The sequence below is a fragment of the Abramis brama genome (genome assembly GCF_963993115.1).
Source record: "Abramis brama genome assembly, chromosome: 18".
Classification (NCBI taxonomy): Eukaryota; Metazoa; Chordata; class Actinopteri; order Cypriniformes; family Leuciscidae; genus Abramis; species Abramis brama.
The window spans coordinates 21,987,215-22,014,395 of NC_139980.1; the positions used below are offsets into that span (position 1 = coordinate 21,987,215).

Here is a 27,181-nt window from a genome sequence, read left to right on the forward strand (position 1 = left end):
AAGACCATGCGCACACTAGGAACAAGCACCCTAGACCCTGGAGTGGAGCCTAGGTCCAAGTCATAAGATCTAACAAATGTATGCGGTGAGGACCAGCCTGCCGCATTACAGATGTCAGAGTGAAACTCCTGATAATAAAGCCTTAAAGGCAGCCATACTCCTGGTAGAATGGGCCGGGACAGCCAAAGGTGAAGGCTGTCCAGCCGCTTAATAAGCAAGTGAGACAGCCTCAACTACTCACTTGCTCACTATCTGTTTAGATGCAGGGCAACCTAACTTAGGTAACCCGAAGCAGACAAATAATTGCTCTTATATATATATAATATACAGGGCAGCTTTGTGGACATAAGCATCGAAAGCCCAAAAAGGAGCATAACAGATTAAGTTTTTCCTGATCTGAGGTGGAGGACAGAAGGCCTGCAGCACAAATGACCCGCAAAATTTAGTAGGGACCTAGGAATACAACCCGGCAAGGGGTGAAGAAAGACTATCACCATACCAGGTGCAAATCCAAGTATGTGCAGGCCTCAGCCTCACGTACCACGGAGAAGACAAAATAAGGATCTCTCCTCAGAGATAACCCAGCAAAGAAACATTGCAGAAATCAAGTACTGTACCATAGGGCAGATAGCAAGATTCAGAAGGAGTTCTCCGCACCAGGCAGAGAACAGTTTCCATTCCAATGCATACGACATCTAGATGCCGAACTGTCATCTGCTCGGACTGAGCTAAAATCAACCAATCGTCGATTAAAAAGATATTAAATCGTCGTTTAATACGCGAATGCCCTGGAGTCTCAGAGGAGCCAGAGCTGCATCCACGCATTTTGTAAAGGTGCGGGGTGATAAACCTAGGCTGAAGGGAAAGAACCCGATACTGGTATGCTTCGCCCCCCGAAAGCAAACCTCAGGAACTTCCTGTGATGAGGATGGATAGATATATGGAAGTACACGCTCCTTCAAGTCTATTGTGACAAACCAGTCCTCGGACTGAATCTGTGACATATTAGCGTAAGCATACTTTGAACTTGAGATTCTAAAACCTTTTGTTTAATTGACACAGGTCTAGAATAGGACGCAACCCCTCATCCTCTTTCGGAACAATGAAGTAATGGCTGTAAAACCCTGGCTGTCTGCTGGGAGGAGGAACCCCTTCTATAGCTCCTTTTGCAGAAGTGTCAGTACTTCCTGCTCCATAATCAGAGCCTGCTCGGGGTCCACCACTGTGGGGAGGACCCCTAGAAATCCGGGCGGATGAGAACCGAACTGAATTCTGAAACCCTTTTCTAGAGTGTGCAGGACCCACTGAGAAATATGTGGCAGTAGTTTCCACGCTGCCAAAAATTCTACTAGGGGAACCAGTCTCTCGAGACTGGCCTCTGGATTTGGTTGAACAGTCACTTTGGTGCCCTGAAACGGCGAACCGGCAGGGAACAACCAAACTGACCGTTCTACGCCCCTCCTCGGAGGATCGTATGGGGACTCTGAACGGAGAACCGGCAGGGAACAACCGAACTGGCAGCGCTGCGACCCTCCTCAGAGAGTCACACCCCAGAGGGTGCCGAGGAGAAACGATTTCTCAAAACCGTCCCTGGAACCTTCAGAAGCCTGATAGCCTCAGCGTCACGACTTCTTGTCTAAGTTTTATTAGAGATAACGACTCTAAATAGCTTTGTTCCTACGACCCTCCTCAGAGGATCGTTGGAAAAAGCAGGCACCTCAGTGCCCTGAAACGGCGAACCGGCAGGGAAACCGAACTGACTGCTCTACGACCCTCCTCGGAGGATCGTTTGGGGACGCTGACACCTCGGTGTCCTGAAACGGCGAACCGGCAGGAAAACCGAACTGGCAGCGTTGCGACCCTCCTCAGAGAGTCGCACCCCAGAGGGCGCCGAGGAGAAACGATTTCTCAAAACTGTCCCTACCCCGGAGGGGACCGCCCTCCGAAGCCTGCAGCCTCGGCGTCAGGACTGCTTCTTCCAGCGATTTTAGAGAAAAACAGTCCTCAAATCTTGCATATCTCTAACTGGCTAGACTGCGATCGCCACCCAGGTCCCCTTCGATTGTGGATGAGCCCAAATGGCAACGCTCTGTTTTGCTGCATTTTATTTATGCTGCGAGGAGCTTTAGTAGGCTGAGACTGCTCCCGCCCAGCAGTCTCAGGAACATTAGATCGATGAGGAAGAAACCTCTGGAACGCCGCTGACGAGTTTATTTTTCTTAGTTTCTTTGAAAGCGGAGCGTCCAGAAGAACAGACATATTTTATCTTGATTTTTCTTTACATCAGAAAAACTATATATATACACATATATATATATATACATATAAATATATATCACTCCGTGGCCACCAGCAGGAAACAACCGAATTGGCAGCACTGCGACCCTCCTCAGAGAGTTGCCACCCAGAGGACGCCGAGGAGAAACCGACCCTCGCCGGTATAGTTTATCTGTTGCACGACGCAATTCTCGAATAGCGTCAGTGCTGTTATATCCTCACATTCATCCATGTCCTTATATACTTTACCTACCAGTGCTGCCTAATAATATTTATCTATTATTTATGATGGCTGGTGGGTAACGTCGGGGTTATGATGACGCCGACCCAGAAGAGAGATAGCTCGTAAGCGTCTCTTTAACCCGAGGCACTGTCATACCATGATACTTAATACCCATAACATTACTATAGTAGAAGTTTAGGGATAGAATTTCACATAAATAGAAAACCGGTTTATTCCACGATCTCTACACCTCAGTGTGGAGATAGGGAAAACACGGCACTCCCCGATGAGGAGGCTGAGATATAGAGTTTTCCTTATAAAAATATATATATTTTTATATATATTTTTCCTTTCACTCTCATATATGTTCGGCTGGCCAGTAATATTTAACTTAGCAACAGCACTAGATAAAACCTCCCTTTATAAGCTCCTCTTTTCATTCAACAGAGTTATGAGCTGACTTATTTATTTATTTATTGAAAACTCATAAACGTCTGCCTTATTTATTTTTTAAACAACAAACACTAATACCAATTCCTCGGAACTGAAAATAGTATTTTTAACAAAGGGGTTGGAAGTGGCTTTTTTTTAGTTTGGGCAGGGGTGCTGAATACAGAGTTGTGCTCGCCTCAATCTGTACCCAAGGGATAGAATTATCATTTGTAAACCAAAACATTGCTGCTCTTAGCTGAGCTGCCCAGTAATACCACTTAAGATTAGGCAACTACAACCCTCCCCTCTTGTATGGTTAAGCCAGGATTATTAGTGAGAACAGCAGATACCATGTGGTTACTCAAACTGAATCTACCTCTTACTCTTCTACTTCCTCTTTTATCCATAAGGTATAGGTGCTACTGGTGTCCCCTATTGTGAGATCGGCCTATAAGAACCCAGTTCCTCTGGGTTCCTTCCTTTTTTTGGGACTACAATAATAATTGCCTCATCTAGGGAGGGCGGCATGGACTGATCTATAAATGCCTGTTTGTAAACCCTTTACTTATGTCACAGGGTGACGAATAAGCGGAACTGTCCCTCTCTATTCTTGTTTCCGGGGGGGAGCGAGTTTGATGTAACACCAGAACGGTTCCGGGTCTTTCCGTGTAAACAGTCTGACGGGAATGAGTGGCAGCTGGGCGATGAGCAGAGATTGAGCCACGAGGGATATGGATTTGTGAGGGGGATTATAAAAGGATCCGGTTGATGTGCAGTAGAAAAGAAGTTTTGGGGGAAGAAACTTTGGAGCGAAATCTTTTGGGTGGATGCAGACTGGAGGAAATCTGTTGTTGTTGATCCACTGATCACGTCGAGCAGTACACGAGAGGGCGGATCGTTAAAGGACGGGAAAGACTGCATGTAAAGAAGGAAGAGCTGGAGAGCAGCGGTATGATTGAACTGTGTTATTTCATCGAACAGACAAGTGTTATCTGCCAGTCCTATTAGGAAGTTAATGCCTGTAGTGCCCGCTACCTGCCATGATTTGGTGAAACCGCCCCGGCGTTCAGTGAGTTCTGTTCTGAAGCTTTTCAATGTCAGTTGTGTTTCCATAGTCAACCACCTACGCAGCTTGGATGTACAGTTTGTCAGTTGAGCGGAGAGAGTCGGCTGGGACCACGAGAAGAGACCTTATTCACTGTGAGTTGATGTGAGTTGCAGTGCCTAATGTGAAGTGAACACGTGTGATCATTTGAAGTGACTGAATTGTGCACTGGTGTGGAAACTGTAGTTTTATGTCTGCCCGTTCCCCAGTTGACTACTCATGGGTTTCGAAGGTCAAACTGAAATGAATTAAACTGCTGTGTGTTGAGCATATGCTGTGCAGGAATGCAGCTCTATCCTGTCTGAATGGAAGAGGATTTATGAGAGATCTATGCATCGCTGTTCTGTGGTAAGAAGACCCAGTGGTTGACTGTTGAATCCTGTACTCACCACTGCTGTTCTGTGAATATAGAGAAACTGTCCTCTGCCATTGAATGCTGCTACTACGGTCCTGTGGAAAGAAGGCCCAGCTGTTGACTGTTGAAACCTGTACTCACCTCTGTGGTTCTGTGAACATAGAGAAACTGCCCTCTGCCATTGAATGCTGCCATCACTGCTCTGTGGTAAGAAGATCCAGTTGTTGATTGTTAAATCATCTACTCACCATGATTGTTCTGTGAACATAGAGAAACTGTCCTCTGCCATTGAATGCTGTTACTACTGTCCTGTGGAAAGAAGGCCCAGCTGCTGACTGTTGAAACCTGTACTCATCTCTGTGGTTCTGTGAACATAGAGAAACGGCCCTCTGCCATCGAATGCTGCCATCACTGCTCTGTGGTAAGAAGATCCAGTTGTTGATTGTCAAATCCTGTACTCACCACGGTTGTTCTGTGAACGTAGAGAAATTGTCCTCTGCCAGTAGAGGCGGCCATCACCGTTCCGTGGGGAAATTACTGTCCGTCGCTGTATCTCAACTGCCGTCGGCCTGTGGAAGGGGAGTGGCCCCCAGCTAGCGGGTGTGTCTCGTGGAGGGAACGAGAGAGCTCCCCGGTTGCCATCTACGACGGACTATTGTATTGCGTCGGATGATTCCCTGCCCGAACCTCCCCCCTATTCCAAAGAGAGGTGACACTCAAATGGTTGATGTTGTCCTGTGAGAAGAGTAACCCCTTCCTTTGTTGTCAATTTCCTATCAGTGCCTGCTCCATTACTTGCGTCTGACTGAAGAGGAACCGCTGCGCGAATCCTTACCAGTGCTTGCTTCATTACTTACCTCCGGCCGAAGAGGAACTGCTGTGTGAACCCCTGCCAGTGCCTGTGCCATTACTTACCTCCGGCTGAAGAGGAGTTGCTGTGTGAATCCTTACCAGTGCCTGCTCCATTACTTATGTCTGACTGAAGAGGAACCGCTGCGCGAATCCTTACCAGTGCTTGCTTCATTACTTACTTCCGGCCGAAGAGGAACTGCTGTGTGAACCCCTGCCAGTGCCTGTGCCATTTACTTACCTCCGGCCGAAGAGGAGTTGCTGTGTGAATCCTTGCCAGTGCTTGCTCCATTACTTATGTCTGGCTGAAGAGGAACCGCTGTGCGAACCCTTACCTGTGTCTGCTTTATTACTTACCTCTGGCCGAAGAGGAGTTGCTGTGTGAATCCTTGCCAGTGCCTGCTCCATTACTTATGTCTGGCTGAAGAGGAACCGCTGCGCGAATCCTTACCAGTGCTTGCTCCATTACTTACCTCTGGCCGAGAGGAACCGTTGTGCGAACTTCCCACGCAACCTGGTGGAAGAGAGAGGTGGATCAGTCGGTGGATTTTAGTTTGAGATTGGACTTATTTTAACTAAATAAAATACAAGTTTTTGATAATTATCTTGTCTGGTCTGTTGTGTCTCTGGGTAACTCCTCGAGGTGGTACGTTCAGAAGGGGAGGGAAGGCCACCCCGGCCTGTGACACTTATCAACTTACCTCACTTATCAACTTGTTCTTGATTTAATGAGGGAAGATTCTGTTGGTCTAGAAACTGAGCCATAACTGTAAGATCTATACTTCTTTAGACAAGTATAGTGCCTCATAAAATGTCTGGAACCTACTATTTATATCCCTAGAGGAAGTGAGAATTTCTCCTGTGTCTGATCTAATTTTGTATATTGTACGTTCAGATATTATTTTACAGAGATGTCGAGCTAAAGGTTTCTGAGGTTTAACACCGAATTAACCAAAGTATTTATAATCACCAAAGTATTTTTGCTTCACATACAGAAAGGATTTTTATAATTTTAGAAGAGAGAATTTGATTCAATTTGTATTTAAGTGCACAAATTTCTTTATATTTTTCAATACATGGCTGTTTAGCATTTTCAATATCTAATTCTCGAATTTTAATTCATTTAGAATAATTTAATTATTCTAATTCAACCCTACGTCTTTGTCTTTGAGATGCTTGATAGGATATAATACAATCCCTAATGTATGCTTTAAATGTGTCCCATATCACCCCTATAGACATGTCAGGCTTGTCAGAACTCGAAATTTTTATTTATCTCCTGTATTAAGTAATTGATAAATACTTTATTTGTAAGTAAAATGAGAATTAAGCCTTCAATTTCTTTGTGGTTTCTCCATATTATTTATTTTAATAGAAAAAGTCACTGGACTATGATTGGAGATAACAATATTATGATATTTAGGCATACAGACCTGGGGCAAAAGTTTACCATCCAGAATAAAATAATCTATTCGGGTGTAGACATTATGGACTTGAGAATGAAAAGAGTATTCCCTGTCTGTTGGATAGAGAATTCTCCACACATCAAACATATTAGAATTGCTTATATATGCTTATATTATTGCTTATATATAAATTTACTGGAGTTGGAACTAACTATTTTTGTGGAGGAGGATTTGTTCAAATACGGGTCTAGGACACAGTTAAAATCGCCCCAATTATGAGATTTGTATCTGAAATATCAGGAATTAGGTCAAACATTTTTTTAAAAAAACTCATGTGTGTCACAATTTGGTCCATAAACATAGACTAATGACAATGGCACAGAAAATACTTCTCCAACAACTATCACATACCTCCTTCCTTTATCTGAAATAGTCTGATTATTTTTAAATGGAACTCCTTTATGGATAAGGATAGCTGTGCATCTAGATTTGGCAGAGAAATTTGAATTATATATTTGACCAATCCACTTGCACCTCAGTCTAACGTGGGCAGTGTGTTTCAAATGAGTCTCTTGCAGGAACATAATATCTGAAGACAGTGATTTTAAAATGAGATAGTATTTTCTGTCACTATGGCAGCATGTGTCTCTCCCCCAGAAGCACTATGAATAGGTTCAAACATAGACAGCACCTGAAGTTTAGCTTCAGCAGCAGCAATGGCGGTTTGCAGCTAGATTTTCTTTTTTAGCTCTGAGTTCAGCTTCCTCTTTCTCAAGCGCTTTCTTTTTCTGTAAAGCTCTTTCTCAAGCTGACCTGTAATGTTGCCTGAATCATAATCATACACTGTTCGTTTGCTGGCCAGAGGAGAACTGGCCCCCGACTGAGCCTGGTTTCTCCCAAGGTTTTTTTTTCTCCATTCTGTTACCTTGATGGAGTTTTGGTTCCTTGCCACTGTTGCCTTGGCTTGTGGTTTGCTTATTTGGGGACATTTAATATTCAGCAATATTATTGATTAAGGTACTTAAGGTGGACGATGACGCAATTTTCTTCTAGAAACAAACTTTGTTGTATTATTTTCAAGTAATCACTGTGAAGCTGCTTTGATACAATCTGTATTGTAAAAAGCGCTATATAAATAAAGGTGACTTGACTTGACTGTAAAGCACTAGCACGTGCCAGCAGTTCTGCCCTCTCTGTTTCAATTTTCAGTCTAGAAGAAGTGGAAGAAACATTTGATGATACCTGACTGACTTCTTTAAGAGACCTATTTGTGAGGAAGACACAACCAGAAGCACTGTCAGCAAACCCAACCTCTGTATCATATTGTTCTGCCTCTTTGGTCTGAATTTTTACGCCTTTAATCCAGTCTTCTAGCCTGACGTCATCATACTCAGATTCTAGTCTGAATGTGAGTCTGATACTGCTCCATTGGGCTGTGATTATGGGGCGTGTTTCAACCGAACCAGGAAGGAAAATGCCTCTGCACTCAATTGGATAGACCTACAACCAATCAGAGCAACGGAGTAAGTGACATATGTTCTTCATTCATCTTTCGGATTGACAAATGCCTTGATAGAAGATCTCTGTTCTCTGTTCCTCTTTTAAAATTAATGCGCTGTCGATATCTTCTATAACAGACGCGATGGCGGAATCTACACATAATGTTTCATACACAAAGTTCGGGAGGAGCACGTTCAAAAAATCAATCCAATCAGCTTGTCATCAAACAATACCATGTCTACCCTATCAGCATGAGAGGAAGCATATATTTATTCACTCTGTCAACTCACCTAACATTCCTTGACAGTTTTCAGCATTCCTCCACTCACTCTTGGCTTGTTCTTCCACAGCCTGGAATACGGGGGGAGTACTTTGGGTCCGGGCCGAATACCGAGCCCGGAGCCCTCTCCTCGGACAGTACGCCAAATATGCATTTATTCTATCTGACTTATTTGTAAGTGTGAAATCTCAATTCTCCAGCAGCAGTCATCTTTGTTGTAAACGAATTCAACCCAAGCGCTCGTTGGTGACGTGGATGATTACGTTACTGTTGATCATCTGTCCATCATCGTATAAAGCCCGCCCTGACAATTTGATTGGTCCAAACAGCTTTTGTTCGGGAATAATAGCTCCACAACGGATCAAGTCCAGACTGAACTTCACTGCGCATATCCACAAAATGTCCATAAATCCAACCACAGCCAGTGTCCATTAATAGCGCATTCCTCTCTTCCTGTGTGATGCATATACCTCTTCTCCGGCGCCACTCCGCCAGACCTTTTATCAAACTTTGTCCAAGAGAAGTTATCTTACTTGAGATACATGTCTTAAACAAGGACCAAAGCCACATTTTCTTGCTTCTATTAGGAGGAGTTGAAGTGTCTTACTCGTCAAAAATACATGGCCAGTCCGTTAAAGTGTTGCACATTTATTTTCACAAACACAAAAAAGCAAAAACATGAAAAATCCTTTATTCTTTCAGCCAATACTTCCAAACAGCCCTCAAGGGGTTAGTATGGGGCTCTTACAGTGCAGCTCTTCTCTCTAGTAATATGGCACAAAAATGGAGCGTAGCTGGAAGAAAACAAAACGTCTGCGGTTACTATCGTAACCTCGGTTCCCTGAGAGGCGGGAACGAGACATTGCGTAGCAACGCTGCAGGAACTCCTCCCTTCTCCACTTTTGTTGAAATCTTATGGGCTAATGCCATCTTGGAACAGCTGGCCAATTGTCGCGAAGTATGCAAATACTGACAGGCTTGCGGGCAGTATAAAATGCATGTGTGCGACAATTGCGTCAATTGCATTTCATAGAAATTGTGTACAGAAAGGCCTTAAAAACTGCTAGATCTGCTTATTTTTCATCTCTCTTAAAAAAAGGGGGGTAAGTATTTGATACAGTGGCAAAATTAACAAGAAATAAAGCTGCAACTTCTGAAGTTTCCAAACAACATAGCAGTAATGACTTTATGAACTTCTTTACTTGCAAGATTGATAATATTAGTGAGAAAATGATAACTATGCAACAGTATCGCATCAGACAATGCATTGTAGTGTCGCTGAGGACAAATTCCATTCATTTGTTGCTATATGAGAGGAAGAATTGTCTAAACTCTTTAAATCATCTAAATCAACAACATGTATGTTAGACCCTATATTGACTAAGCTACTGAAAGAGATGCTTCCAGAGGTCATAGATCCTCTTCATAAAATCATAAATTCTTCTTTGTCATTAGGATATGTACTGAAAATGTTTAAGCTGGCTATTATTAAACCTCTTATTAAAAAAACACAAGTTGATCCTAGAGAATTAGTCAATTACAGGTTGATCTCAAATCTACCCTTTCTGTCAAAAATAATAGAAAAGGCAGTATCCTCACAACTATGTTCCTTTTTATAAAGAAATGGTACCTGCAAGGATTTCCAGTCAGGATTTAGACCGTATCATAGCACAGTGACTGCTCTCATTAGATTTACAAATGATTTGCTATTATCATCTGATTGTGGTTTTATCTCTTTATTACTGTTACTGGATCTTAGTGCTACATTTGATACCATCGACCACAAATTTTGTTTTAAATAGACTCGAAAATGTTGGCATTAGTGGAATTGCATTGGCATGGTTTAAATCATACTTATCTGACCGTTATCAGTTTGTAGCAGTAAATGAAGAGATGTCATATCGATCACAAGTTCAGTATGGAGTACTGCAAGGCTCAGTACTAGAACCGTTGCTTTTCATCCTATGCCCTTGGGAGATGTCATTAGAAAGCATGGCATTAGTTTTCACTGTTATGCTGATGATACTCAGCTCTATATTTCTTCACACCCTGACGAAACTTACCAATTCACAAAATTAACGGAATACATAGCTGATATAAAAAACTGGATGATTAGTAACTTCCTACTAATTAATTCTGAAAAAACAGAGATTCTAATTATCGGACAAAAAAAACGTCCTCACGTAATAACCTAGAATACTGTCTAACACTTGATGGCTGCTCTGTCAAGTCTTCGTCGTCGGTTAGGAACCTGGGTGTGCTCTTTGATACCAATCTTTCATTTGAAAGTCAAGTGTCTAGTATCTGTAAAACCACATTTTTCCATCTTAAAAATTTCTCTAAATTACGTCATATGCTCTCAATGACAAATGCGGAACAATTAATTAATGCGTTCATGACATCAAGGCCAGATTATTGTAATGCTATTATGGGTGGTTGCCCTTTACGCTTAATAAAAAAACTACAGCTGGTCCAAAACACAGCAGCTAGAGTTCTTACTAGAATCAGGAAGTATGACCATATTAGCCCGGTTCTGTCAAAACTGACTCCCTATGCAACTATAATTATGTTTAAACATTGTATAAATTTAAACATCATATACAATTTTAAATATTGCTGATTACTTACAAAGCACTAAATGGTTTAGCTCCCCAGTACTTGAGCGAGCTCTTAACGCATTATAGTCCTTCACGTCTATTGCAATCTCAAAATTCCGGCCAGTTGATAATACGTAGAATTTCAAAATCGGCTGCTGGCGGTAGATCCTTTTCCTATTTAGCACCAAAACTTTGGAACAGTCTTCCTAACATTGTCCAGGAAGCAGACACAATCTGTCAGTTCCAATCTAGACTAAAAACACATCTCTTTGATAATTCAATAATTAAATTCTCTTTGATTTCTATAATTCATTGTTAGGCTGTATAGATTAGGTCAGCTGGAACCGGGAACACTTCCCATAAATCCTGATGTACTTGTTACATCATAAGAAGGATGGCGTCTATGCTAATATTGGTCTCTCTGTTTATCCCGAGGTTTACGGCAGTCCGCCGGATCCAGGCCGTATCCAGATCTGATGAAGGACCTGCGCCTGGACACGATGACAACGCAGTCCTGAAGGACATCTTGGATGGCTGATCTGGCCCACATGCATGGAATGATGGCCCTGGGATGGCTCACTCCTGTTTGCCAGATCTGGGCCACAATCAGGCCATAGCAATGCCACATGTCAGCCAAGAGCAAAGAAATAAACCAGAACTGGACCTTACCTGAGCCACAAAATCTGTGTATATTAAAGGGGTGGTAATACGTGTGTATGTGAAGTTTTAGCTCAAAATACCCCACAGATATTTTTATATAGCATGTTAAAGTTGTCACTTTTTGAGGGTGAGCAAAAATGCACAGTTTTGTGTTTGTTGCTTTAAATGCAAATGAGGAGCTGCACAGGTGGCGGAGCTACAACAGCTTGTGTCCTTTTACCTCACACAGATATGCACTGAAAATTTCTAAAACTTTTAGCCTTTTATGTTAGAACCGGAGTCAGACAATGATGGAGAGACTCAAGAAGAAGTGACAACATGTAGAATGCAACAGGACATTTCTGAATGGTTAGTTGATGAATTAATAATCTTGATAATCTATAAAACGTGTTCAGGGGGTGGGGTTTATGTAAATTCTAGGGTTGGTGATGTCACTAACCCGGGAGGAATGTCATGTAGTCCCTACCAGCCGTTTGCTGTAGTCCTTAAAAAACGATTTCTTTAAAAGCAAATATCTCCCTTTGCTTTGAACTTTGAGCATTGTAACTTTGCAGATTTTGTTTATGCTCAAACAGCAACATTACACACTAACTAAAGTTAGAAAAGTTAAATCATAATCAACCACCCCTTTAAATATTGAGTCATCTCAGCCTGTTAACAAGCAGAATCACTGAAGGAAAGAGAAGAGAGCAAAAAAGAGTGACTGAAAGAAAGAAAATGACTTCAGACACCGTCTTAGATGAAATCAATTGAAGATAAAAGAAGACATTAAATCTCTGAAGATCTCAGCAGAGGAGGGTTAACTCCACAAACAGCATTTACCAGCTTCACTTATTACTAACCAGACAGACTTTTTTATTTCTGTCATATGTCTACAGAAGTTAAAATGTGACAGGGTTTAGATGTAATTTTATTGTTTCATTTGATGGTACCATTATGGTGGCAAAAAAGCTGAAAGAAAACGTTATCAGATGACAATGGCTGTTTGTTAACGGCCACGATCGCCTGATTACTGATTTCATTAATTTTTGTATGTATTTATATGGAAGACGTTTTGTATTTTTGATCATGGTGTCACTATGATTCTACAGAATGAGATCTGTTAGTGTTTTGACAACCAGTAAATCAGCCAGACACACACAGATTTCAAGAATCGGCATATGAATCTCAACAATGGTGACAATCAAAAGTTTCATGCTCCAATGCATGATGGGTAGCCTACTTGCATAGTATAAAAAAAATTGTCCATGACTCCCAGCATGCATTGCGGCATGAAAAAAATTATGCAGCTGAATTCTCTGGTTATTTTCTTTACTTTTTACTATTTGCTTTTATTTTTGCTGTTGGTTTTGTGATGTTCAGACTGACTTTATCTGTTATCTTTTTTGTTACCCTTTTAGACCATGTGCCAGGCGCGCCGACCATTTTTCCTGTCTTTAAACTAGCAAAAGTGGATTTGGACATGGCCTATGCGCCGTGCGCTTAGATCGTTAAAATAGGGCCCTTTAAATCCCAACAGAACATTATACGCCAACAGATCTCTCAAGATCTCAGCAGAGGAGGGTTAAACAACAAAAACAGCATTACCAGCTTCACTTATTACTAACCAATTTGACTTTATTTCTGTTATACATCTACAAAAGGTCTAATTGAGAATTAACCGAGATTAAGATGTTGATGATTTTTTGAAAATAATAAAGTTTGTTGTTACCATGGAGATCAGTGTTTGCTTTAGTTGGGCTCTTGACCCTTGAGGTTTTATAATTAGTTTTTCTCTGGTTGCATTAATTGTGTATTTAAGACACATCTGTTATGGCTAAAAAAATCCAAGAGAAATATTTGAGATAATTTGTTATTAATTGTTGTTGACTTATTCATCATTAATTTTACTAAATCAGAGATCTCATCCCAAGGTTTATCACAAAAGTCTTTTACATCATTCAAAACAATTAAATATCATATTATGAACACTGATACTATAACAAGAGGATCAGCACTGTGCTAATCAGACCCTTTTGTTTTAAAATATTGTGCACAAAACATTTTTAAGTACTTAAAATATACTTCATATTTAGATACAGAGATGCACCAAGAATCAGCGTATGAATCTCAGCAACGGTGACACGCTTCATGCTGCAATGCATGCTGGGAATCATGGATGAGTTTTATACTCAGAATGCTCCCAGAATGCATTGCAGCATGAAGCATGTCACCGTTGTTGAGATTCATACGCTGATTCTTGATGTCTGTGTGTAGTTCAAAATTGTATTGTGGTTTAAAGAACTTTTAATGGAAAGGAATGTAAAAGTGAAGATAGAAGGGTATATATCAGAAAAAGGGGTGGGGTTAAAGGGCAAGGGTAAGGAGACAAGTCTTGGATGAAATTTGTGCCATCTAGTTGCCCATGTCTTTGTCCATGGTATGACTGGCTGAGCTACGAGGAAAATTTTGCCAAAATTTGCCTCAATCATAAGAACCTCTCGGGAGAAAACAGGTAGATGTACTTCAGACTACAACATAACTTACCAGTTTTGGAAATGTTGTTTTGAATTTATTGCACCATGTTGTAGTGTGTGTGTTTGTGAGGGCTTGTATGGAGAGAGAATTGTGTCTTTATTACATGCGAGAAAATAAATGATCTGAGAGAGAAAAAAAAGTTTGAGAGATAAAGTTATCACACTGATAGCAAAAAAGCATTTCATGAGAGAAAAAAAAATATTTGAGAGAAAAAGTTTTCATACCAATAGCAAAAAATAATAATATTTGAGACTAAAAAAAGTTTTGAGAGAAAGTATTTTCTTATAGAACATAAAAAAATATAAATTTGAATTTTTAAAAATGATTTCTGAGAAAAAAAAATCTCTCTCAAAATACGTTGAAAAAAACTCTCAAATATATATATTTCTATCAGTGTGAAAACATTTTCTCTCTAAAAAAAAGTGTTTCTCTCAAAACGCTTTTCTTTGCTCTTGATGCAATTTCTTGCTCTCATGTTAGGATTTTGCTTTCTCTGCTTTCACTGTGAAAATTGTGTCATGGGCGGGGCCACGTTCCTATTGGCCAGTCGGGTGAGCATCGTCTTGTCTTGGGAGTCGAACTGAATCATTACACCATTGTTCGGTTCACCGGCATAGATGCCGCCTCTGCCTTAGTTGAGCACGGACACTCCAATGTTTGGGTAAGATGATTCATGGTGATCATATGCCTGGTTCAGATTACAAGAATTTTGTGTCTGTTACGATAGTCGGTGTCAGATTACACGATTTTGACTCCTAAAAATCTTGTCATGTCGTGGATGGACAAGAAATATGTCAGACTACACGTTGCTTTCCGACCAGTCACCGCGAGCCGTCTCACGCACACATTTTCTCGCGCGCACACACACACACACTGTAGCTCGCTCACTCACTCGCGCACACCCAATAGTGATGGGTCGTTCGCGAATGAGCCGGATCTAAGAGCCGGCTCTTGTAGGTGAACGACGGGAGCCGGCTCGCATATCTGAAGAGCCGACTCTATTTTTAAAAATATAGCCTATAGAAATTAAATCATTATGTAGGCTAATAATGAAATAATGAATGATTTTAAATGCATTTAAAATAATTGACTAATTCAAAAACCAACAAAAACATAATTATATAGGCGTAAAGGCGCACACACATTTGTTTCGACTGTCTGATCAGCCTCACATTCTGTTCCTGTCAATCATACACGCGATGTCAACCAATTAAACTGCATGAGGGAGTGCCGAGCAAACTTACACACACACTAGAGATGCGGATAAACCGCGGATCAGGCGGATGACGTGACGAAAAATAATATTTTAATTAAATTCGGGCGGGTGGCGGTTGAACCAATCAAATGAAAAAAGTTTTTTCATGCAAGCAAACCTGCAAGCTATGCCCAGCTGTCAGTACTATTGGAGGAGGCCTAAACGTATCTTAGATGAGACCGCCTGGGTTATTTTGTTATTTTGTTTCGATATTAATTATATTTTAAAACAGCCAATCGTAGCCTACTACCACTGTGGAATATGCATTTAAAAGAGAGATTATGGTCCGATATGACTCAGAAATGACATCGGGCAATTGCAGCGCAAGATGTTCAGAAGAACGCAAGAGCTAAACTTCTACAAGCTCAATAATATCCACATTAAAAAGTAAAAAAAGAAGGTAAGAAAAATAGTCAGTCATAACTTTGCCCATTAATTAGATGTGCAAGGCAAGCAGGCTAGTTTTTGGGTTGTTATGGACAATTAAAAATGTGAATATTCACATTGCACAGTTGTGTGGAGGTCTTTCAGCGAATTAAAACATATATTTTTTAAAGAGCCGTTTGTGAGTCAAAAAGAGCCGGCTCTTTTCAGTGAGCCGAGTCAAATGAGCCGGCTCACGAAAAAGAGCCGGAATGCCCATCACTAACACCCAATCGCTCTCGCACGCACGCACACACTCAAGCCTGGTTTATACTCGACTCGTCCGCACGAGCGCGAAGGTGCGCGCGGCAAAAATGACGTCATTGCAGTGTGGGCGGTCGTGCGCGTTGGGTTCGCAAGACCCAGGCTGCGTTCCAAACCGCATACTCAATGAGTAGGTACTTAATTTCAATAAGTACTTACTTAACGAGCGCTAAAAGAGTAGGTACTTTATAGCCAGATCTCGTTGAGTATGAATGCGAACCGGACATCTGCCATGTTTACGTTATCATGTGACCTACGACGCGTTATCACACGCGCAACAACTTAAAAGATTCGAACGGACACGTTTAATTCATCTATCTGTAAATATTAGCATTTACATTTACATTTAGGGTTGATTTAAGTTCTTATATTTAACCCTACTAATGTGACCCACCGTTTTATCCTTAACGATATTATTTATTTTTATTACGAAATCCCAAAATTGTCATCTCTTGAATATGTTGTTAATTTTATTTTATTTAATATCCAAACATTTTCATCCACAAGCCAAAGTGGCTCACTGCTTTATGTATTCCTCTTTTTCTTGTTGAATTTAACTCTCGTTTCATCCCTCAGGCCTATAAATAACAAAACAAAAAAAGCTTTTTTTTTAAATGTATTATAATGAATTATTTAAGAATATATATTAAGATATTCAACCTTGTAGGTTCTTTATCCTGTGTAAAAAATCTCATATATGTATGCAAACCCATAATATATATATATATATATATATATATATATATATATATATATATATATATACCTCATAACATCAGTAACTCGACAGCCCTACCTAGAATGGTTTTCCTCAGCGTTTGTAATGTCTGCACAAAGGGCAGCTGTGCGAAGATTCGCCTTTGGAGAAAACTGTTGATTTTGTACTCGAAAAATTTAAGTATCATTAATATTAAAAATTAATATTACCCCAGAATGAATTGCATTGCTATCCCACCCCAAAACATAAAATAATAACAAAGATAAATGCTGACCAATACTTAATTATATTACTTTTTACTGAAAATGATTTCAATAAAACAAACAAAATGTAATGTATATCATATGACATAGCTATGCATGATTTAATACACTCTAGATGTGTATATAATGAACATATCTACATTTTCTTTCAAACAATTAAATAAAACATTAATTAAATAATTATATTTTATTTACTGACAACAATGAGAAATATTAATAAATTAGTAAAAGAATGAATGAAAGTCACCATCACACAATAAACAAATGCATAAGTCAACACATGAAACAAAGCTTTATTCAAATTACAATCATGTATGTAGGCTACAGGCGCTGAACCCCACATCCTTCTGCCATCTCAACACAGCGGTTCCCATTCTGCGGCTTTATTCTGATGACTCAGCTGACCGCCCGAGGTGAGCCGTTCCCTCGTGTCGGAGGTTGTTGCGTGATGTGTTGTGCTTCACAATCTGAGGCAATAAGAGCAGGTGGAGTGATGGAGGGTCTCATAAGGGCAGGTGGAGTGATGGAGGGTCTCATCCATGGCACCGTTTCCAGGATTCAGCTCTGGGCTCCTCATCCTCAGTGCTCACACCAGCCTGCTGACATTTCAGATCCTACAAAATGCACAAACATAACACAAAAGCAGTAATTTTAACCGCACAATGTCATTTGATTTCAGTATTATTTAGAAGACAAAAACGTTTTTTTTCCACAAATGCCGCCATCATCTTTCCTTGCAGGTTCTGCTCCACCACAAAAGATCTGCAGCAAATGCACAGAAATCAAGAATCAGAAAGGTGCTGTAATAGCTCTGTTTGAAATTACAATAATTAAAATAAACTACAACTTAAGATTTAAATAGTTGTTATTCATTTCTGTAGTATACTCACTCAAAGCCTTCATGAGCCACTCTCCACCAGATAAACACACATCTGTTCATCTGACCCTGTAACATCCAGACAAGATCCACGTTACCTCTGTGATTTATGAACTCAACACTACATTTACATGTTGAGGTTGTTTTAAATTTTATCCAACATAAATGTTCCTCAATTTATCAACTACTAATGGACAAATAAAATAGATAACTTATGTGTAACGTTAGTTACTTTATAGATTTGTTCTACATAATAGCACACATTCATCACTCAGATGTCTATTTCATGTTGTGATATTTCAAGATTTTCCTGTCAGATGTAAATAGACATTTAAAATAAGCGTCTTTAAGATGTATATGGCTTATGTAAATCCACTTTAGAGACGTAACTTACGTGTCTTTACTGGAGCTCCCCTGTTAGCTAACGTTATACATAATAAAACGTGTTTTTACAGCAAAATCACAACTATACTATACTGTGTAACGTCTTTACACCTTCAACAATTCAACAGTTTACTCTACAGTAGTTCAACACATGCAATTTTAACAAAAGGAACCGTGTTTACTCACATTTGAAAGCACCCGCGTCGCTGATCTCTGCGATATTTGATAATGACGTATCCTCTCGCGTGGCCTCCTGGGATAGAAGAGTATCCATCGGTTGAGCACTCGAAAATCTGGCCGGAAGCAGTAAGCCATCCGGGAACTTCTCGCCTACTCTTTTATGAATACTGATGTTTCGAACGTACTGCTTCCTTCACGTACTGTTTTCGCCTACTATATAGTAGGAAAGTAGGCATATTCGAACGCACTTAAGTCCGAATCTCGCGATAATTAGTACGTCACCCAGGTAATTCTCGCCTACTCTTTTGGATTCGTACATACTTTTTCGCTCGCCTACTCTTTTTCCCATACTAAATAGTAGGGAAGTATGCGGTTTGGAACGCAGCATATGTTTACACCAGGGACACATGATGGTGGTTTTAAAATCTGGGCATCAAAAGGCTTGAACAAGGTGGCAGATTTATTTTGCAATGAAACTATGCTCAGTTTTCAGGAATTAAGACAAAAGTTTGATTTGCCTAAAACCCATTTTTTTTAAATATCTTCAAATTAGGAATTTTATCAATAAAACACAGCATCATTCTCTTCTATTACCAGAGTTGTCCCCTTTAGAAAAAATGACTTTAAATCACCTTAATGGTGCTAGGCAAGTTTCCTTGTTTTCTAAACTGATTTGCACTAACTGTAAAGAAAATACGGAGAAAAAGCGTTTGGCTTGGTGTCAAGATATAAGTGAGAATATAACTGAAGATGAATGGCAGAGTATCTGCTTAAAGGCCCAAACCCAGACAATTAATATCAGGTTTAAACTTCTGCAGTACAAGTGGATAATGAGAGTATACATAACTCCAGAACTGCTTCATAAATTTAATCCCAACATTCCCAATCAATGTATAAAATGCAACCTAGATATAGGAACTTTATACCATTGCTTATGGAAGTGCCCTCAAGTTCAACTTTTTTGGGAAAAGGTTTTAGACTTTTTGTCACTGGTGGTGAAACAGAATGTCCCCAAATGTCCTAAACTTTGTATATTTAATATTTTCCCTGTAACTTGCACTTTAACTCTAGTAAGAAAATGTTGATCTTCTGTTTATTACAAGCAAAACTTTGTAGTTGCTCGTCATTGGAAAAACACAGAAATCCCTCATTTTAAACAATGGTTACAGGAATTGTCTGGTTGTTTGGCTCTGGAGAAACTCACATATATTGTTAAGGGAAAACCTGAAAAAATGTTCAAAGTATGGAACCCCTTTATAGAAATTTTGAAGGAAGCTGAACCAAATAGTTTATTTTCTGTGTAACCAGATTTAACATTCACCATGTTATGATTAATGTACCATTGTCTTGACACTTGTATAGTATAGATGTTGTTGTTTATTTTATTATTGTCTTTTATTATTATTATTATTTTTTTTATAATTTTTTTGTAATTATGTATTTTATTTATATATTTTCCTGTGTTTGTTTTAATGTAAATGTTTCAAAAATCAATAAATACAATGTTGAAAAAAAATAATAATCCTGGCTTGAGAAACGTTTAGTTTGCTGCTCAGCCGTGAGTTTGTAGTTCTTATATTTCATCTTTTGTGTATGCTTTGGTGAAGAATTTGTAAAAATGTTAATGAGTTGTTTTCTTTTGTAGAGGATTTTTGTATTACACGTGACTTACATTGCCCTTGAGTGCTGGATTGGGAGTTAACTTGGGTGCATGGGTGAAACTGCCCAAGGATTTTATTCAAAGACTCCCGGGCTACAACCAGAAGGACAAATACTTCCTTTCATCAATTCCTACCATTTGCAGATAAGACTGTTCATTCTAAAGACTGCTCAATTTATCAACCCCCATTATTCGTCAACATCTTTATGGGACGTTTCACACTCATCCACTCACAACTTTTTGTGTGATTTATTTAATGTTAGAGTTTGTTTGTTTGGTGTTTATGGTGAATTGTTTTATGTAAAAATTCAATATATGCTGAGAAAAGATTTTCTTTTTTTTCTTTTCTTTTTTTTCTTTTGTTGATTCATGCATACCCTAAACACAGTATCCGGTAGGGTAGAGTGCAAGATTGATTCCCCCCTCATTCTTCTGTAGCAGGCCTGATTTGAAATAGCTGGGACAGTTATAATGGATAGATTCCACTATGATAGGGGAGAGCTGGCTGATGCTGGAACAGGAGGAGTGCCTCCCATATTCCATTAACACAATACTTCTATCACCCACAGGTAAAGCTAGTTCACTTTATAATCACAACCCTGTAATTCATAATTCTATTCGTATTTGGAAACAGTTAAAGACGCATTTTAAATTCATCCAGATGTCGTTTTTGCTCTCTATCTCAGCTAACCCCTCCTTTTGCCCCTCGATGTTAGACAGTGCATTTGAGATTTAGAAAAATTTAGGGTTACGAAATATTGGGGATTTATATATGAATGGAAAATTTGCTTCCTTTCAACAGCTGTGTAAGAAATATAATATTCCTTCAAATAATTTCTTTAGGGAGGCCTACCTTCAAATTAGAGACTTTGTGAAGTCTACATTCCTAATTATGTCACTGCTACACCTATGTATCTGGATGCATTCTTCACTGTAAAAAATCCAACTTGCAAATTGTTAACTCAGTTTAAAATTTTAAGTTGAGTGGGCAAATTTTTTACTGCAATGTTGAGTTTACTTATAAAAACTATTTAACTGCAAGTGCACTACTATTTTGTCCAATGAACACAAACAATTAAGTTGAGAAAACTTAATATTTTGATTTCATAGTTCGAACGTTTAACTTCCCGTCATCGCGCATGCGCAGTCTGTCTCGCTGTACGTTACTTGGGGTTTCCTCCTCCAACCACACTATCGAAGGGACTGGATTTCATCTGATTGCGGTAAGTTTTCTTTAAGCTTTATGAATGAAAAAAGGCTATAAATTGCACACATATGTTGATAAAATATAGTATTATGTTAAAAGATATATTTCGTGGTGACGATAAGTTTCTATTGTTAGAGATTATCCACGTAGCACATTGCTACTTAACGTGCTAACGTTACCCAGACTAACGTTAGAGTGAGGAAACATGCTTGAAAAAGGACAAGGACGTGCATGGTGTTTAAAAGATGTTAAAAATGTTAAGCTCAGTAAGTCGTGAATAAAGACTTAAATGCGGTGCTTGCACTGATTGAGAGACAGAAAGCCGCTTCTCTCGGACTCGGACAGAATCTGAGTGCGAATTCAGCTATCTTTCGTGGCGTATTGCGATTTAATAATGACATACACATACAATTATGTCAATAACAAAAAACAAAACAAAAAAAGTATTCAAGTAAACACAGTCGGCAATGTCTTAAGTGAACATAACCAATTTGGTGAAACCTAACGTTAGATGTTTTAGTATTAGATCCATGAGCTCTTAAAGTGACCGCAGTCCGTTCAATTTAATTTCAAGTTTATTTGTCACGTATACAAATTTCAGTTACAATTTGTACATGCTTAGGTTGAGGCTCAGTCATTCTACAGTAGTGCAATATAATTAAATACAATACAATTTAGAGGAAAAATTTAATAATAGAAGCCTATGCAAAACTAATGTTATGTTAAAAATAATGTTAGCTTTGCATATCAAATAATAGAATGGGTAGTATGTGTGCGGTATGTTTTAAAGTGAATAGGATAAAAATATTGTGTATCCTTAATGTTAATCAATTAACAAAAGACAAAATCACTCACTGCTCTTATAATAACTTTTGTATCTTTAATATCTGTAATATTTATTAAATACAGTGAAAACTATGCATTGATTATTTTTCACATTTGATTATTCATTTTCTGTATTATTTTTGCTACATGTTAAATTAACCTACTGTAACTGATTTTGTTTAATAAAATTATGTATCTTTGTTCTGTTGTATTTGTCCTTTTTAGACTAAAGAACATCAGTACAGTGACAAGATCCTTGGATGTGCTAAAACAGTGGCCTTTATTTTTTAAAAGATCAGGTGAGTTGAACTGAATTTACTTAATGTTTCTTACTGTTTCAACAATGTTTTTTTTTTCCTTTTTTCAGGGTCTCTGCTCTCTGCTGAGTATTACAGTATCACACAAACTGATCCGAAGAGCACCTTTTTATCTTAGTTAAATGAATACACATCTAGTTGTACAGAGCAAGTGGTGGAGATGAAGATCCTCACTTGATCATCAAGTAATTATTTTGCATGTGATCATATCTCTCTGGTTAAAGGCTGAATGGTGCCATCTCTTTTTCAAGGTAATTCCCATGCTTCACTTTGTATATAACTTGTTCCGTATTTGTTTTTCTGTCTTTCAGACACAGAAACTCCAATGTGCTTCCTCATGTGACTCTAGTGATTTAAACCAATCTTCACTGATGCAATATGACCAGTTTTGGGTGATGAACAGAATGTGTGCCTTAATACCCTAATTGAAAAAAATGACCCTAATTGACCCTAATTTTATGCTGATTTATTTTCTACTGCAGGACACAGAGCCAGAAGACATTCACAAGGGGAGAAGATGAGGACCTTAACTATCGTTGAAGATGATGTTGCCACTATCCACTCAAACCCAAATATAAGGTGCCTCTCTGTAGTACTATAAGAGCAGTTTGGGCCAGATAATGTGCAAGACCTTTGCCACAGTTGTTACTCTCCTCTTTGGCTTGATTTATGGCCCCAATGTTAACTATTCTAAAGCATTAAAATACACCAGTAGTAACTGGTTAAGAAAAAAATTGTTTAGTTTGTTTAGAAAAAAAACATTTATTTATCTTGACCTAAAGTGCTCCGCAAGGCTGATTTTTTTTTTTTTGCATAGTCCTTCAAAAGATTGTCCAAGTAGCTGCAATCCATATGGATAATTGTAAGGTTGAGCATTTATTTATTCCAGTTTGTACTCTAATTTTGTGCATTGTCTTTTTTTAAATATGTGTACCTAATGCAAATAGAAAATGTGTTGTTTTGCAGAATATTTGTCAATAAATAAGTTCTGTAATGATAGCAATGTCTTTTGTATTGTGTTGTATTTACAGTATGGTTTACTCCCTGCATTTGGATTCTTAATGTGAAGGCTATACAAGTATCTGGGTGAGATATTTGAAAAAGTTGAATCAACTTAAAAAAGTAAAAAAGTTGAATCAACTTAAAAAAGTAAAAAATTGAATCAACTTAAAAAAGTGAAGCAACCAGCTGCAAAGCTTTTTTGAGTTTACTGAACTTCAGGACCTCTGTAGTTGTGCTTACTCGTTTCTTTGAGTTGGACTGGTAGTTGGATGAACTTCGACCACTGAAGTTGAGTAAACTCAAAAATGCTTTGCAGCTGGTTGCTTCACTTTTTTAAGTTTACTCAACTTTTTATTTTTTACAGTGTTGGAAAGACGTCATAGAGATGGTAATACCATCTTCTTTCTGTACAAGGCTTTAGAACAGGTGAAATGTCCTTCGATGGAGAAAATTAAATCTGCCAGGGAAGAGGAACTTGCGGTAGAAATTCCTAGTGAAATGTTGGAACGCAGTCTTGAACTTGTCCACAGGTGTTCCATTAATGCAAGACATTGTCTTATTCAGTTTAAAGTGCTTTAGGCTTCATTATTCCAAATGTAAACTGAACAAAACATTTCCAGAAGTGTGTCCATTATGTGACAAAAGTCAAATTTTAGATGCCAGCCTGTCTCATTGCTATGTTATGTGTCCAAAATTACAAAGTTTCTGGAATAAGATTTTCCAGGTTTTTTCAGATACATTGGACATACATTTTGAACCAGATCCTATATTAATTATATTTGGAGTTTCTGAAGAGTTTTGAGACTTACACTGGTACAACAACATTTTGTTTCGTATGGTTTAATTTCTGCTAAAAAAAAACGTATTATTTTGTTTTGGAAGAAAAAGGAAGTTCCAACACTTAATGGCTGACAGAATTGACTGGATACAGTAAATTTAGAAAGAATTGGGTGTGCTCTAAAAAATAAGATTTTGTTATTTGAAAAAAATTGGTCCCCTTTTATTTCTTTTCTGCAAGCTAGTGATTAATGTTTATGCCTTCATCACCTGCTTTTACCACTGGATAGCACTTTTGGGTTGAGTTTTTGGGTGGGGTTGGATGTTTTTTTTTTTTCATGCATATTTGTTAGAATGTAAGTTTTATTTGTTAGCATAAAATAGTGTAGTTACAAATGATCTTCTGATGAAATACCAAATAAAAAAACATTTAAACACAATTTTATTAGGCCTACTTGACCCGCCCGATCCGCGGATTTTTCGCAGCGCCCGCGGATATAACTGCGATCCCCGCATCACTAATATACATATGTGCGAAAATATGATAATACTCACAAATTTCTGCACGCACAAATCCATCAAAGCAAGATTAACTTTGCAAACAACATTCAAAGTCCTGGGGCCTGTTTTAGAAAGGAGGTTCAACCAACTCTTGTTAAAACTCTGAGTTGACTTACCCTGAGATGGGAAACTTTGAGTTTTCGGTTACAGAACAGCTGAAATTAGTTAGTTCAAACAACTCTGAGTTGACCTACTCTGAGTTAAGCGCGTGCACCACAACTATAAAAAGCCATTATCAATGGAGCGCAGATATTATGAGTCAGCATGGCATATTCTTCATATTTCTCACCAGCAGAACTGGATGAGCTTCTGCAAGCACATGGAGAGTACGAACATTATTATTATTATTTTTTAAATATCAGCTCCAGCAGCGAAAGACTGAGAGTTAGCTAGGGAGAAAATAGTTGCTCAAGTCAATACGTAAGTTTACATTTTAATTACTGTTATACAGTGTTGGGTGTAATTAATTACCAAGTAATCTAAATACTGTAATTTAATTAAAGGGATTAATTATTCTGTAATTTAAAGTAAAATCTGATGTAATTGCATTAGACTATAGAACAATTCTGTATATTTAACATACATTTTTAAAAGGTATATTTTTAATGTAACCTTCTCCCTCTACACACTTTGGTCAATTCAAGAATAATTCATGCAATTGTATATTGTTTATTTGAAAGCATTAAAAATGCAGAGACTCCTTGTATTGTTCAAGTGGTTGAGGTTGATATGGGATTTAGTAATTAGTAATAAGTAGACCAATACTTTCTAAAGATAGTCATTATTACATTAATCTAATTACACTGTTGAAGATGTTATTATAGTTAGTAATTAATAACTATTTTAGAGTAACTTACCCAACTGTTATAATATCTGAGGTGAAACTGGAAGAACAGTATGTTACCTAAATTTAATTTTCATGTAGGCGCAATCCTGCAGGTATTAAAAGAACGTGGCAGCAGCTGAAAATTAAATATAAAAACATAATTCAATCAGGTAAGGCTTGAGCATATCATGGGTGTAGGCTACCTGACTTTACATTTGACATATTAAATGACTAAATAGCATCCATTGTCTAGCAGTGCAGCAGGATTTTCGGCTGAGGGAATTCCTGGAGGGACTTCAGAGCCAGTCACTCCCGAAGATCCAAGGGCCTTCATAAAATGTAAATGTCCATTTATTTTACTTTGGGTTGGGTTTTTTGTTGGTCCCAACATATTCTTATGGTAATATCTGTCTTTTGGAGCCTCCTGTCCCAACAGAACCCCAGGCAGTTGTAAGTAGCCTACTCAATACACCAGAAATGATGACAAATAGTGTTATAAAGTGTATTCAACCAAATGCTCATCTTCACAGGACGATGGGGATAAAGAGTTTCTGCTGCCACAGAGAGGCCTACAGAGGTAATGTTAATATTACGTGTCTACACATCAAACAATCTACACATTCAGATTTTTTCACATTTTTATGTGGAGTACCCTATAGAATCTAAGTTTAAATCTAAGTATAAACGGGTATTCTTATCTCTCTCCCCGCCCCCAGAGTGTGGAAGAACAGCAGGAGGACGGTCCATCAACTTCTGTTGCACAGATGAACACAGTTCAGTGATTTAAATGCCACAGTTTAATTCTGTAGAATTTGTTTAGAACTACATTATGTAACTCTAATCTACTACTGTATTTTCAGTTGCCAGTTAAGGAGTTATATAGACTTCATCTTATTAAAAAAAAAAAAAAAAGGAAAAAACAGCTGAGAGATCTCCTGAGAGAAGCCGTCGCCGTCGACTCAAGCGACAAAACACGCCCAGGACAGTGCCTGAAGAAGCCGGACGATCCTCGCCGCCTTCAGCCATCCGTGCCTGCTACGCTATCCGGCGTCATATCCTTTCTGCCTGTGTGTGCTCGCCGCCGCGACACACACTTTCTCTGAAAGAGCGTGAGGCATTTTACCGCCATGTCATCTGCGCTCTCTGCCTGGGCCGTGAACACGCAGCCCTCGCCCTTTCCGCGGGCGGCTGCATCCACTGCGTCCACTGCATTCCCTGCGGGCTCGACTTGAGATGTTCGACACTGAAGCTGCACCTCCGCCCGCCTCCGCTGGACCACGCTGCAAGAAGCGTCGCTCCCAGAGGCTACCGGAGCCTTCCCCGCGAGCCTCGCCTTCCCCTTCTCCGCGCTCCCTCCCGGATGCACAGATGCCGGCTGCCGCCCGCACTGTCGACACCTCAGGAGATGAAGCGGACGAGGACGCCATTCACGACAGCTGCT

The 27,181-nt window shown here is 39.0% G+C and overlaps 3 long non-coding RNA genes across 3 annotated transcripts; 2 read left to right on the top strand and 1 right to left on the bottom strand.

The window, feature by feature from the left end:
* The first annotated feature begins 3,584 nt into the window (after nt 1–3,584).
* LOC311068564 lies at nt 3,585–13,401 on the top strand. The gene is made up of 2 exons (XR_014603393.1): nt 3,585–4,813; nt 11,460–13,401. It is a non-coding gene; the product is annotated as an uncharacterized lncRNA (long non-coding RNA).
* A 3,996-nt stretch (nt 13,402–17,397) lies between these two features.
* LOC311068445 lies at nt 17,398–19,020 on the bottom strand. The gene is made up of 3 exons (XR_014603379.1): nt 18,572–19,020; nt 18,015–18,070; nt 17,398–17,886 (listed from the first exon to the last, which is right to left on the bottom strand). It is a non-coding gene; the product is annotated as an uncharacterized lncRNA (long non-coding RNA).
* Nucleotides 19,021–26,126: 7,106 nt separating this feature from the next.
* LOC311069187 lies at nt 26,127–26,511 on the top strand. The gene is made up of 3 exons (XR_014603493.1): nt 26,127–26,190; nt 26,271–26,317; nt 26,457–26,511. It is a non-coding gene; the product is annotated as an uncharacterized lncRNA (long non-coding RNA).
* The last annotated feature ends 670 nt before the right edge of the window (nt 26,512–27,181 follow it).